The sequence below is a fragment of the Pelodiscus sinensis genome, chromosome 1 (assembly GCF_052426305.1).
Source record: "Pelodiscus sinensis isolate ZL-2025 chromosome 1, ASM5242630v1, whole genome shotgun sequence".
NCBI lineage: Eukaryota > Metazoa > Chordata > Testudines > Trionychidae > Pelodiscus > Pelodiscus sinensis.
In genome coordinates this window covers 302,696,864-302,711,117 of record NC_143052.1, presented here as the reverse complement: position 1 = coordinate 302,711,117, position 14,254 = coordinate 302,696,864, and the positions used below count along the sequence as shown (strand labels likewise).

The window sequence follows — 14,254 nt, the reverse complement described above, 5'->3', positions numbered from 1 at the left end:
TTATGAATTCGTTGCTCTCAGTTAGAGAAGTTAAAATACATTTGGCATCCCTGCTAAAATTGTCACTATAGGAAATCTGCAAATTCAAACTATCACCTATAATATAAAAGTTTCAGCCTCATATGCCTGCGTGATGGGATGATATAGTGTCTTCTACACTCAAATAATGTTTCGTTAAAAGACTCTTACAAATATGAAATAAATGAGAAATTTAAGATAAAATATGAATTGGTACTATGTAAATACATACAGAAGGGTTGTGGAACCTTTTTTGGGTCAGGGGCTGCTGACCCCCAGGAAGTAGATTTTGTGTGCTCCAGCTTCACGGTGGCCAATTCAGGCTCCCCAGTGCTGGGGGTGGGGGGAGCCGCGAGCTTTGGGGGCTGGATTCAAGCAAGCTGGGGGCTGCAGGTTCCCCACCCCTAAGATACAGTATTACATTGAGCTGGGCAATACACTACATTTTTATTCCTTAACAATATCTAAATACTCAGGGCGTTGTGGCTGCTCTTTGCATTTACAGTCATCCATAACTCCTGAAAATAAATTAAACTAAGCCTCACATTGTTTCGTTCTTTAACATACTATAGACCTTTAAATTTTGTGCTCCAAAAGATTTGTATACCTTGTTCTATTTCTGTAATTGTATTAGTTGAGACATTCAGATATGTTAATTTGCAGCATCTCCTTAAAGATTCAGTGGAAACATTTGGTATAATGGTGAATGTTTTCATATTCTTGAGAAAAATATTTTCATGCATTTATGAAGATGATAGAGCTAATTGAAAATTTTCCATTTGTATGTTTTCTTGACAGGACACAACTTTGACAAAATGTTTATTGTACCCTCTCCCCTTTTCTGTGAAAACAGTGAAGAGAAAATCATTCCTAAATAACTCTAGTTTTACTAAAGCTAATCCAGTATTTTAGGAAAAAATGTGAGAACAAGAGTTGGTGGCTGCATTCCGAGGCCACCAAAACCGTTTTTTTTTTTGTTTTTTTTTTGAGAACTTCTGGCCTAGGTCAATGTTATTCCATCGGCCTACTCGTGTCTATGCTGGGGGCTAGGTTGACATGGCTACAGTGCTTAGGTTTGGGGATTTTTCACAACTGAGAGTCCCATAGCTAAATTAAACTAAGTTTTAACTCTAAACCTGGTCTAATTGCTAGCTGGAGTGATACTCAAGTGTAATAGACTACTTTGAGTCATAAAAGATTATTCATGAGGTGCTAACGTTCATAAAGCACCTGCAGGTATGGGCAATAATTTTTGATGGGGGGGCCAGTCTAAGAATTTGGAAAGTGTTGAAAGGCTGCACTTTTCCATATTAATGGGGAAGGTGCAGAGTCTGGGATGGAGGATGGGTGTAGAAGAGAGCGTGCAGTAAGGGATTGGGGTGCAGGAGAGGGCATGGAATCTGGGCGGGGGTTTGGGTGAAGGAAGCAGTTGTGACCTGGGTAGGGGACTAGGGTGCAAGGGTTTGGGTTGTGACCTTGGGCAAGAGGGGGTTGTGACTTGAGGCAGTGGAGTGGTGTACAGGAGGGGGTGCATGGGTTTGCGTTGTGACAAGATTGGGGTGCAGGATCTGGGAGGGAATATGGGGGCAGAGGATTTGGGTTATGTGGGGTAGAGATACAGGAGGTGGGTAGAGGGTTTGGGTTGTGACCTGGGGCAGGGACTGGGGTGCAGGATCTGGGAGGGGATATGGTTGCGGGAGGGGGGGCAGAGGGTTTGGGTAATGTGGGCTGGGGAGCAGAGTGTTGGGGTGCCAGTCTACCTGCTGACTCCCAGCCAGCAGCCTTCTTAAGCAGCCTTCCTGCCTGTCCTGCCCCAGCACTGGCTGCAGAGGCCATGTGGTTTTTGAACAGCTAGGATGAGCCTGAGGTTGCGTACTGCCTGGCTGGGACATGCTCACACTGAGTGAGCGTGGCTACCAGCCAGGCAGAATGCAATTACACACTAGAGAGGAGGGGGGTGGGGGTGGGGCTAGGGCGCGATGGAATCCCTGGGGCTAGACTTGCTTGTGCGCCCCACCTGGACCGTGCATGGGACGGGCAGCGCCCCGGGATCTACATGTGCCCGGGCCAGCCCTGCTCCCTGCTGGCTGGTTCCCCCCCAGCCAGCCCCTCTTCCCCCAACCCCCTCCTGGCCAGCCCTGCTTCCTCCCAGCTGTTCTTCACCCCCCCGCCCACCCACCCTATCTCCCCTGGCCAACTCATAGACTCATAGGGTACGTCTACACTACAGCGCTAATTCGAACTAACTGAGTTCGAATTAGTTAATTCGAACTAAGCTAATTCGAACTAACGCGTCTAGAACTAAAAACTAGTTCGAATTAGCGTTTTGCTAATTCGAACTAGCAAGTCCACATTGAGTGGACCCTGAACAGGGCTTAAGGATGTCCGGAAGCAGTGCCGGCAGGGCATCAGAGGAGGACTTAGAGCGTGGAGATGCTGTCTCAGGCTAGCCGAGGGCTGCGCTTAAAGGGTCCCGACCCCCACCCCGGACAGACAGTTCTCAGGGGTACCCCGCTTGCAAAGCAGTCCTGGCTTGGATTGCCCGGAGTACCCACACTGGGCACATCACACCACTCGGCCATCAGCCCGGCTGCACTTGCCGCAGGCTGCCATCTGGGGAGAGGGGGCAATCAGGGGGCTGCAGGAGAGCTTCCACCCCCAGAAGCCCGCAGAGCCAGCCCAGTCCTCCCCATCGGGGGCTCGTACCCCATTCCTCCCTCACCTCCTTCCACTTACCCTTCCCTAGCCCCCCTTCTTATTGATGTACAAAATAAAGATAACGTTTCTTCCAACATTGACTCTGTCTTTATTGAACAAAACTGGGGGAGACTGGGAAAAGGAGGTGGGAGAGGGGAAGAGAAAGGCTGGGAGAGGGGAGGGCAACTAACATGATCACGGGTTGGGAACAGGTCCCAGATGAAGAGAGGCTACAGAGACTGGGACTGTTCAGCTTAGAAAAGAGGAGCTGGAGCGGGGACAGGATAGAGGTCTCTAAAAGCAGGGGTTGGGTGGAGAGGGTGCATTCATAAAAGTTCTTCCTGAGTTCCCATAAAGAAGGACTAGAGGACACCAAAGGAAAGGAATGGGTAGCAGGCTTGAAACTCGTAAGAGAAAGTTGTTGTTCTTGACAAAGCAAAGAGTTAACCTGTGGAACTCCTTGCTGCAGGAGGCTGTGAAGGCTACAACTAGAACAGAGTTTAAAGGGAAGTGAGATCAAGTCATGGAGGTTGGCTCCATGGAGTAGTCTTAGCCAGGGGGTAGGAGTGGTGTCCCTGCCCAAAGTTTGTGGAAGACTGGAGAGGGATGGCACGAGACAAATGGCTTGGTCACTGTCTTCGGTCCATCCCCTCCAGGGTCCCTAGGGTTGGCCGCTGTCGGCAGACAGGCTACTGGGCTAGATGGACCTTTGGTCTGACCCAGGATGGCCATTGTAAGCTCAGGGCTCAGGGTCAGGGGTCTCAGTGGACCCCCTTGATTTTCATGCACACCTGCTCCTGGGTGGCCAGGCTGGCAGCTCTCCTGCCCTAGACGGCTACTTTCCTGTGCCTAGTGCGGAGATCGTGGACAAGGTCCACGATCTCCGCACTAGCCCAGGAAGGTGCCCGCCTCTTGCGGTCCCGGGCAAGTTCCCGGGAGCCGCCAGCCTGGTCCCGGTAAGAGGGGGTGGGCTGGGGGACATCGGGTGGGTGGCTTTGTGCCGTGCCAGGTGCAGGGTCTGCTGGCTGGGTGCTGGCAGGCTTGCACCTGGCACGGGCACTGTAGCCAGCCCGTGCCCCTTTAAGGGGTCCGGGGCCGGGAGGGGGGCATAGAGTTTCCCTGGTGTTGGCCAGAGTGGCCACCAGGGAAACCTGGGGAGGGCTAGCCTCCCACTAGTTCGAATTAAGGGGCTACACACCCCTTAATTCGAACTAGTAAGTTCAAACTAGGCTTAATCCTCGTAAAACGAGGTTTTCCTAGTTCGAACTAAGCGCTCCGCTAGTTCGATTCAAATTCGATTCAAATTGAACTAGCGGAGCGCTAGTGTAGTGTAGTGTAGTGTAGTGTAGTGTAGTGTCCGTTAGTTCGAACTAACATTGTAGTGTAGACATACCCATAGACTTTAAGGTCAGAAGGGACCATTATGATCATCTAGTCTGACCCCCTACACAGTGCAGGCCACAGAATCTCACCCACCCCTCCTAGAATAATCCTCTCACCTATATCTCAGATATTGAAGCCTTCAAATACTTTGAAGACCCCAAGATGCAGAGAATCCTCTAGCTGTGATCTGTACCCCATGCTACAGAGGAAGGCGAAAAACCTCCAGGGCCTCTGCCAATCTACCCTGGAGGAAAATTCCTTCCCGACCCCAAATATGGTGATCAGCTAAACCCTGAGCATGTGGGCAAGACTCATCAGCCAGACACCCAGACACTCCCCTCGGCCAGCCTCATTCCCCTCCCAGCTGCCCCCCCCATCTGAGATCAAGTGCGTCCGGTATTTTTTTGAAATTATCTGGTAACCCTACTTCCTGCTGCGTCCATGGTCCAGATCAGGTGGCTCCCTGGGCTGGATCTGGCCCAGGGAGGGTATTTTACACAGGCCTGATCTAAGGGCTTATCTACTCTGACAAGTTATTACACTGTAATTTTCTGGCTCGGGAGTGAAAAAACGTTATGTCAGCTCAGCGAGTTAGTGTTGTAAAGTGCCAGTGTAAACAGGCTCCCAGTGCTGTTAGCTGTTCCCCTGGTAGAGGTGGTTTACCTAAGGCACTGGGAGAGCTCCTTCAGAGGTCATGCTGTGATCACACTGCTATTTTAAAGGGGCAGCACTTTAAACTTGGATGTGTAGACAAAGCCTAGCTCTTGTCTTTCTTACTTTTGAACCTTTTACATCATTGCCTGATACATAAGCCTTAAGGTTTTCTGTGGTAGATAATGGGCGATAATGTAAGTTGAACACTTAATGGCGCAATTTCAGCCTATTTTAAGGTCCTGATGCCCTTAAGAACCTGAGTAACTTTACTCAAGTCAAGTGTGTAATTTCATTTCGTGTTAATATTTATACAGTTTACTGAACTAAGTGGGACTGCTCACATGAGTAAGGGCTACAGCCTGGGGGCCCTAGGTGCATGCTTCTTGGAGCAGGAACATTAATTCTTTATTTGCTTCCTTATGGATTTCTCTAATTACACACATAAAGATGCATTAAAATAATGTGATTAAGATTTAGAGAGACAAGATAGATGAAGCATTATTTTTATTGGATCAATTTCTGTGGGTGGAAAGGACAAGATTTCGAGCTTCACTGAGCTCTTCTTCAGGTCTGGAGAAGGTAGAGTGTCCAAACTAAATACAAGATAGAACAGATAGTTAGGCATAAGGGTTTTGTTCATGGAGAACTCTTAAGTTTAAGTGGGTAATTAAGTAGGGTAGCAGCCAGCTAGATGTATTACAAATTGTTTTAATGAGCCATAAAACTAGAGTCTCTGATAAGTCTGTGGCTTTTAATATCCAGCAGTTATTAATTTAAGTTCTCAGGGTCCTCTTTTTAAAAGACCTTCAAAAGCTGTGGATTAAAATAATATGTTATCCTTAAAGGCTATTTTTACAGAGGATCTCTACCTCATTCAGTGCACAGGGTGGCTTTGCTTGGGGATGAATCAGAGTGGTGATGTGAAGGAGGCTTTAGGACCCCATATTCATTTGTTGCAATACATGGAAGATGTGTAGCAGAATTATCCCATTCAGTGTACTAAACGAGACAAACATAGAAAATAAAAGTATGTGATCTTGAAAAACTGTTTCATACTTTAAAAATGAGGAAGCTTATGGCACTTTAAAGACTAAGGCCTAGTCTGCATTATAGCGGAAGGTCGAAATAAGATATGCAACACGAGCTACATTAATTATGTTAATTGTGTAGCGGGAGTCAACATATCTTAAATTGCATTTCCATACCATCCACGCAGTGGGAAACCAATGGCAAACCAGTGGCAAATGCTCCCACCAGCTTCTCTTACTTCTTAAAAAAAGGAGGTTTACCGGTCACTGGCCGAAGCTGCCCTCAACATTCAATTTATGGGTTTGTACTTGACCTACTAAATTGAACACCCAAAGATCAACCACTGGAGTGTCAATCTTCCTCTCTGTAGACGTGCCCTAACAGATTTATTTGGGCATATGCTTTCATGGGTAGAGATCCAGTTCATCAGATGGTGATCTTTGCCCAGGAAAGCTTATGCCAAAATAAATCAGTTAGTCTTTAAGTTGTCACAGAACTCGTCATTGTTTTTGCAGATACAAACTAACATGGTTACTCCTCTGATATAGGGATGTTAAAATTATTCAACTAATTGAATAGTCAATGGAATTGCCATTGACTATTTGATTAGTCGATAAGAGTGCTACCACTTTGAAATGTAGCAAGAGCCACCTGGATTAAAATGCTGCAGGTTGAGTCCCCTACTGACCCTGGGCTCCATGTGGCGCTTCCGCTTTGAAATGTACAAGAGCCCCAGCGGGGACTCTTGTACGTTTCAAAATTGGAACTCCTCTGCTGCACCCTTCCCCTCCTCCCACAGAGCTGGAGCTGGGGGAACCGGCTGATAGAGGCAGCAAGGGTGGGGGGAAGCGACTAGTTGATTAGTCGCTTATATCCCTACTCTGATACTTATACCATAAAGTATAAGCATAAGGGGACTGAATTAAAGTTGCACAGGCATTTCAAAGCTCTTCAGTGCTTTATTTTGCAACCTTAATAATGTTGTTCTAACACAGTTTTTTTAATAATTCTTGATTTTTTGATAAAGCAAACTGAAACCCTTCATAGAATCATAGGACTGGAAGGGACCTCGAGAGGTCATTGAGTCCAGCCCCCCGCCCTCAAGGCAGGACCAAGCTCCGTCTACACCATCCCTGACAGATGTCTATCTAACCTGTTCTTAAATATCTCCAGAGAGGGAGATTCCACCACCTCCCTTGGCAATTTATTCCAATATTTGACCACCCTGACAGTTAGGAATTTTTTCCTAATGTCCAATCTAAACCTCCCCTGCTGCACTTTAAGCCTGCTGCACTTTACTCCTTGTCCTGTCCTCAGAAACCAAGAGGAACAAATTTTCTCCTTCCTCCTTGTGACACCCTTTTAGATATTTGAAAACCGCTATCATGTCCCCCCTTAATCTTCTTTTTTCCAAACTAAACAAGCCCAGTTCATGAAGCCTGGCTTCATAGGTCATGTTCTCTAGACCTTTAATCATTCTTGTCGCTCTTCTCTGTACCCTTTTCAAGTTCTTCACATCTTTCTTGAAATGTGGCGCCCAGAACTGGACACAGTACTCCAGCTGAGGCCTAACTAGTGCAGAGTAGAGCGGCAGAATGACTTCACGAGTTTTGCTTACAACACACCTGTTGATACAACCTAGAATCATATTTGCTTTTTTTGCAACAGCATCACACTGTTGACTCATATTCAACTTGTGGTCCACTATGACCCCTAGATCCCTTTCCGCCATGCTCCTTCCTAGACAGTCGCTTCCCATCTTGTATGTATGGAACTGATTGTTCCTTCCTAAGTGGAGCACTTTGCATTTCTCTTTATTAAACCTCATCCTGTTTACCTCTGACCATTTCTCTAACTTGCTAAGGTCATTTTGAATTATGTCCCTATCCTCCAAAGAAGTTGCAACCCCATCCAGTTTGGTATCATCTGCAAACTTAATAAGCGTACTCTCTATCCCAATATCTACATCATTGATGAAGATATTGAACAGTACGGGTCCCAAAACAGACCCTTGCGGAACTCCACTTGTTAACCCTTTCCAGCAGGATTTAGCACCGTTAACAACAACTCTCTGACTACGGTTATCCAGCCAATTATGCACCCACCTTATCATGGCCTATCTAAGTTATATTTGCCTAGTTTATCAATAAGAATATCATGCGAGACCGTATCAAATGCCTTACTAAAGTCTAGGTATATGACATCCACCGCTTCTCCCTTATCCACAAGGCTCGTTAATCTACAAAGAAAGCTATCAGATTAGTTTGGCATGACTTGTTCTTCACAAACCCATGCTGGCTATTCCCTATCACTTTATTACATTGCAAGTGTTTGCATATGATTTCCTTAATTACCTGCTCCATTATCTTCCCTGGGACAGACGTTTAACTGACCGGTCTGTAGTTTCCCGGGTTGTTCTTATTCCCCTTTTTATAGATGGGCACAATATTTGCCCTTTTCCAGTCTTCTGGAATCTCCCCTATCTTCCATGATTTTTCAAAGATCATAGCTAAAGGCTCAGATACCTCCTCTATCAACTCCTTGAGTATCCTGGGATGCATTTCATCAGGACCTGGTGACTTGCTGACATCTAACTTTACTAATTGATTTTTAACTTGTTCTTTGTGTATCCTATCTTCTAAACTTATCCTCTCTCTGCTTGTATTCACTACGTTAGGCACACCTCCAGACTTCTCAGTGAAGACCGAAACAAAGAAGTCATTGAGCATCTCCACCATTTCCAAGTTTCCTGTTACTGGTTCTCCCTCCTCACTAAGCAGTGGGCCTACCCTGTCCTTGGTCTTCCTCTGGCTTTTAATGTATTTAATCCTCTCCCCAGTCCATCACTGAGCTTCACATTATCACCCACCTGGATCATTAGTGGAGAATTGTTAGATCCACCACACAGATACTCCGTTAGCTCAAGTGGCAGTTAACTGGTAACATCGATGAGTGGTTATCCTCTATGTAGACCCATCATTAGGTGAGGATGAGACTTGCACTTTTTCAGTAATTTTCATGGTTATTTGCTGACAGCAGAGCCTGGTGAGATTCAAAAATCCTGGGTTTCGTTCCAGGCTTCAGAAGGGAGTGAGCATTAGTGGCTAGTATTTAATTTGTAACGAAAGAGGCACTGGGACTTAGTCAGGTTTTTTTTTCAGTTTCATAACTGATTAAGAAACCCCACAGGTGCTGAGACGATGGACTGCTAACCCAAGAGGTTCCAGGGCATAAATTAAGCACTACTAGTGGCACAGATTGTTTTGTTTAATTCTGTTGAAACTTGACCCCTTTTGCCTATCCAGTTCAATCTATTCCTGTATCAGTCTTGTCTCTTTCCTCAATCCAGCTCCTTATCTGGTATAAGGTTCCATATTTTGATATGTAGGAGTTGTGGAATGAAATGTTGCAAATGGAGAATTTTTTAAGTACATCATGAATACAGGACTTGCAAGCATGAGTGTGTTGATTACACTGAGGTGCCTAATGTTGAATATTCGCCTGAATTCTTAAATTGTAATATCCCCTGGCCAACCTACTACTACTACTTGTGCTCTCTTTTAAATGCACCGTAGTTCTCATGATTTAAAGCCCAATACTGCAAAATGTTCTGAGATTCCTGTAACGTACTAAGACAACTTTATTTCCTGTAGAAGTCATCTTTATAGGATCTGTCCAATAGTACCACAAGTTGAACATGTTAAAGCGCTTGCTAGTGAAACTGCATGCCCAATTCCTGCATGCACACAGGTGCCAATTTTGGAGAGAAATGTAAACACGCATGACCCAAGGACTTCCTAGTTCCAACTATATATGGATTTCCTGAATCAGAAAGGTTGGCATGTGAGGTCTCTACTGAGAATCTTATTATTGTGAAATGTATGTTTGGGTAATATTTTGGAATTTTGTTGCTATTCTAAAAAAATATGTTCTTAACGTCTGGAAGTTATATCACTTCCCTTTGACCTATATTAGACATGTTCGTTTTAGGCAGGTGGTAACAGATACATATTTCTCTGGTCATTATTATTATGCATTGTATATCTCACAATGGAGGCTTATTTGAAGTGTACACTAAGCTAAAAGTCCGTGAAAACACTGCAAAACCTACACTGAAAAACAAAATTGGAGGGAAGTATCCCATTTGACCATGATCAAAGGATTAGTTTGGTGTGTCAGGGAATGCAAAGAAACATACAGGAACCTTCACTGAAAAGACAAACTAATAGTGAGTTTGTCATAAGAAAGGCAGGTCACAGCCAGGCTGTCTGTCTGCAAAACAATGAAAAGACTTCTAGTGAACATTACTCTACATTGTCTACAAGATATGAAAGTATCTTGTTCATATAAGTCTAGGTTCTAGAATGTATGTTCTGATTTTATTTTATATGTAACCATTTGTTCTGTTATGTCTGCTTCTTATTACTTCAGTCTCTGTGCTTTGTTAAATAAATTTATACTTGATTTCACTAATAACAAATTTAAATGCTGTGAGTTGGGATGAGCAGAGCAGTGATCCTGAGATGAATCTGGTAAGCAGGGGTGCACTCATCCTTTGGGAACAATGGATCTGGGAATTCTGTGAGTGTCCAATGGATCAGGGCTGGACCTCGAGGAGGATGCTTAAGAGGCTTGACGGTTGAAGTGTTCCTATTGCTAACCTACAGAGAGACGATGAGGCTTGCCTAGCCCTACAATGGCATAGTTGTTTTGCGCTGGTAGTTAGAGTAGGGGAACAGACCAGCAGAAGTCACAGGTAAGGCTTCCTCATGCTAAGGGTAGGTATTAGCAAGGTGCCTTACAATCTCAGGTACCACTGGCAAGCATCACAGCATGTTTGGTAAAATGTTTATTCATGAGTTATAAAACTTTGCAGCATCTTCATTTCAAATTCAGAATTGATAAAATAAGGTACATTTTATATAATGAAATAAGAAAGTTACTTCAAGTTCTAGCAATTTACTTAGTCTACTTATACCTAGTACCAGCTCTGTCTTTGACTGACATAATTAAACGGACTTAATTTTCTAGTGTAAACTAGGCCTAAGAAGCTATTGTTTTGTTTCTGATTCCTCCTACATTTGGAGAAGCAAGACCTTGTACATTCCTTGTAAATAAACAAGATAGCATTAAAGAAAATATAGGACTCCATAGTCTGTCTATACTTCCATTTGGAACATTCCCAAGTGCCCAAAGTTTGACTAGTGCTTGGGTAGAAAAGTGGCAGTGCTATCCTTCAGATAAGGAAGAGAAGAGTCAGTGTCCTCTTACTGAGTCACTGGAGTATTAGTGGCAGGTCCCTTTTGTCCTCAGTCAGAGAAATAGTGTATTTCTGCAAATGTATTGTATTTTTTCTTGTTCTTTATCCAAGTGAATTGTTTATGTTTTGAACTTATGCCAATTTGCACATTGTAAACAGTGTTTTCAGAAAGCACTGAATGTGAAAGCAATAGGGCTACTTGTGAAAGATGCTATTCAAGATGGGTAAGAGTTATAAGGTTAGGCTTTAAATCGGGTGGGCAAAAGCCTCTCAGTAGGCCACATCCGGCCCACCTAGGGCTTTGATCCACCCTGCAAGATAGTTCCAGGCCCTGCCCCCTAGTGCGTTGCCTTGGAGCCGGAGATATGCAAAGCCTTTTAACTGCTTCTATTTATAGGGCTCACATGTTCCCCATGCCTTGCTTAGCAGCCCCATGAAAGGTGCAAGCCCTTTTAATAGAAGCAGTTGAAAGGGCTCGCAGCTCCCGGTCCCAATGGCATGTTGCCTGGGAGCTGCCTGGGAGGAGTGAGCCCTTTCAACTGCTTCTGTTCAAAGGGCTTGTGCCTGCCAGGCAGCTGCCACACTACAGGTTAGCAGTGGGGGCCAGGAGCTGCGAGCTGTGTTATGTGAATTCTAAGCCTCCCCCCCAGACAACTCTGGGAGGAGGCTAGTCCCCAGCACCCTCCCATCTGCTCCAGGTCCCTTCCATTGGCCAAAAGTCAGTGGGGAGAGACCCCAGGCCAAACAAAGCTCCCGGTAGCTCTCAACCCCGCCCCTTCTGCGTTGGCCTGCTGCCACTTCCAAAACTTGTGAAGTGGCTCCCCCTTCAAAAATTATTGCCCACTTCTGCTTTAAATGGATGCCCTTCAACTGTAGGCATATTGTGTCTTGATCAGAACTTTAAGAAATAAAAGGAAATGCTATTCAAACTTCGTATGTAAGTTGTCTGTTTCTTTCCTATGGAAGCAGTGCCAATGTTTTTATTTAAGATCAAAGTTCTAGTTTGACATTGGTACACATTGGCTAGGACATTGGTACATATCAGGCTATTTTCTGCTCATTGCCAAGAAGATAATGAACTATTTAGTTAACTGCAGTTTAATAAAGAAAAAGGGCATTTGAGTAGGTACCAAAAGAATCCTTCCTAAAACTTTACTAGGCACCAAAGGACTGAAAGTCAAAAGGTATTTGCTTTCATGCTGACACCCTTTTCTATGTTGATCCAATAAAAGAGGATGACGTGGAAGGGACCTCTTGGTACTTGCACTTCAATCAAGCAGCTCAGAATCTTTGCTTCTTTATCATTGTACTTTTGAGGGCCTGATTCAAAACCCACTGGAGTCAATGGAAAGACTCCCACTTATTTCAGTGGGCTTTGATCAAGATCCATAGCTCTTATTCACAGGAATAGTTCTATTAGAAACAGTGGAGCTGTGGAACCGCTTATGATGATTAAGGGCTGCAGGAGTGGCTGCTTTCTTGACTTGATTACTTCTACTGAGTGCTCCTCAGATACCTCATAAGGCATTCAGTTTTGTTTGCCATTCTTCCTTTTACAAAATTTCCTTAGTATTGTAGGCAAAGAGTAGAAATAATCCCTAGCCATACTTAAATGTTTTGTTTGGACATTTAGAATAAAAAGCAATCTCAGTTTTTAAAGGGTGAAATTTATAGCTTCATTTGAGAGAGCATTCTTTTGTAATTCCAGCTTTTACTTTTTGACTGAAGATGGCAAAGCTGAGTGAGCTATGATGGAGAGAAGAGCAACCTTTATTCAGCAAGTTTTAGCAGAGAGCTCAATGGAAACTCTGGGTTAAAAGACAGTTGTGTCCTTATTCCCTGCTCATGATTTGAACCTTTAGGGGTCTGATTCAGATCCCGTTTGCTGTGGTGGAAATGAAATCAGAATTAGGCTCAGAGACACTGTTGAGTTCATAGGAGATACTCGAGAACTTGTACTGGTGTACCTTGCAGAATCTGGCTCTTTGTGTTCCTTGACACTAACTCCTTCATTCAAGTTATGAAGTTTTGACTGAGTTATAAAAGCTTCCTTCCACAAATCTCTCTACAATGAGAAACAAAAGGTGATTTTTTTCCCCGTCTTCAAATATTGCTTTACGCTTACCTGAAATATAGCCAAAATAATACATTTGTGCAGAAAACTAATGTTGAGAGTATTTTGTTTCTTGCTGGGATAGGGTGGGCTGGTGAGAAGTAGGGTACAAACAGTGGGAATTGGATTCAGTAGCAAAATTCAAAGGTGATGTACATTACTCATTGATTTAATTTGGTAAGAAAACTGGATATGGGAACCAGCTTTATGGGCATGCTTGAGGCACCTCTCACTGCTTCAGCAGGGCAAGACTGTAGTACGAATGGCTTAACTCACCTATTAAACTCAGATTGATGGCTGCTTTGTATTGTCTAAGCAGTTCAAAGAAGCCAGACAATGAATCTCACCTGTAACTGGTAACATAGTATATAACTTACACTGATTCAGCATTCAGTGGGGTGGACAAAATAATTGTAAATTAAATACTGTGGGTCAGACTCTGGAACAGATTTTCTTCCTCTTGACCCTGCCCCTGTGGCAGGCAGGGAGCCGCTGCTGGTTAACTGGAACTGGTAGTAATCACCTGCTTAGGATGATGGTTACCGATTAACCGGTTAACTTTCAGCGTTAAGGTAACCTGACATTTAACTGGTTAACTGATTAGCCAGCATTTGCATCCTTAGTTCCTAGGCACAGTGGCCACTACAGATCACACACCTTTTACCCACTTGTAGCAAGATAAAAAATGTGAACTCACCAGAAGTGTCCTCCCCTGGATCAGTGCCCGACTGTGAGACATCCTGGGAGGAGGGGATTTTCTCTAAAGATGCATTTACACTGTACCTGTAGTTCAAAATAAGCTATGCAAATTGTGTTGCTTATTTCTTGATTTGGTGTGTCTACACATTGCCAAATTTTGAAACAATCTACTATTCCAAAACATCCCTTACTCCTTGTGGAATGAGGTTTACAGGGACATTGGAATAGTGAGCACGTTATATTTTGAAATAATGGGCTTGCTGTTAATATGTGGGATAGCTATTTCGGGATACCTCTGGTATCCTGAAAGAATGCTAAAGTGTAGACGTAGTCTTCGGTTATAAAAAGATTAAAATATGTTGGCTCTCTGACATGCAAAACCAATGATTCTTCATTTCTGT

At 44.1% G+C, this 14,254-nt stretch overlaps 1 protein-coding gene across 1 annotated transcript in view; it reads left to right on the top strand.

Moving 5' to 3' along the window:
* The window catches only part of KL (klotho), a 60,839-nt gene that overhangs the window by 2,680 nt on the left and 43,905 nt on the right, over window positions 1-14,254 (top strand). The window lies entirely within an intron of this gene.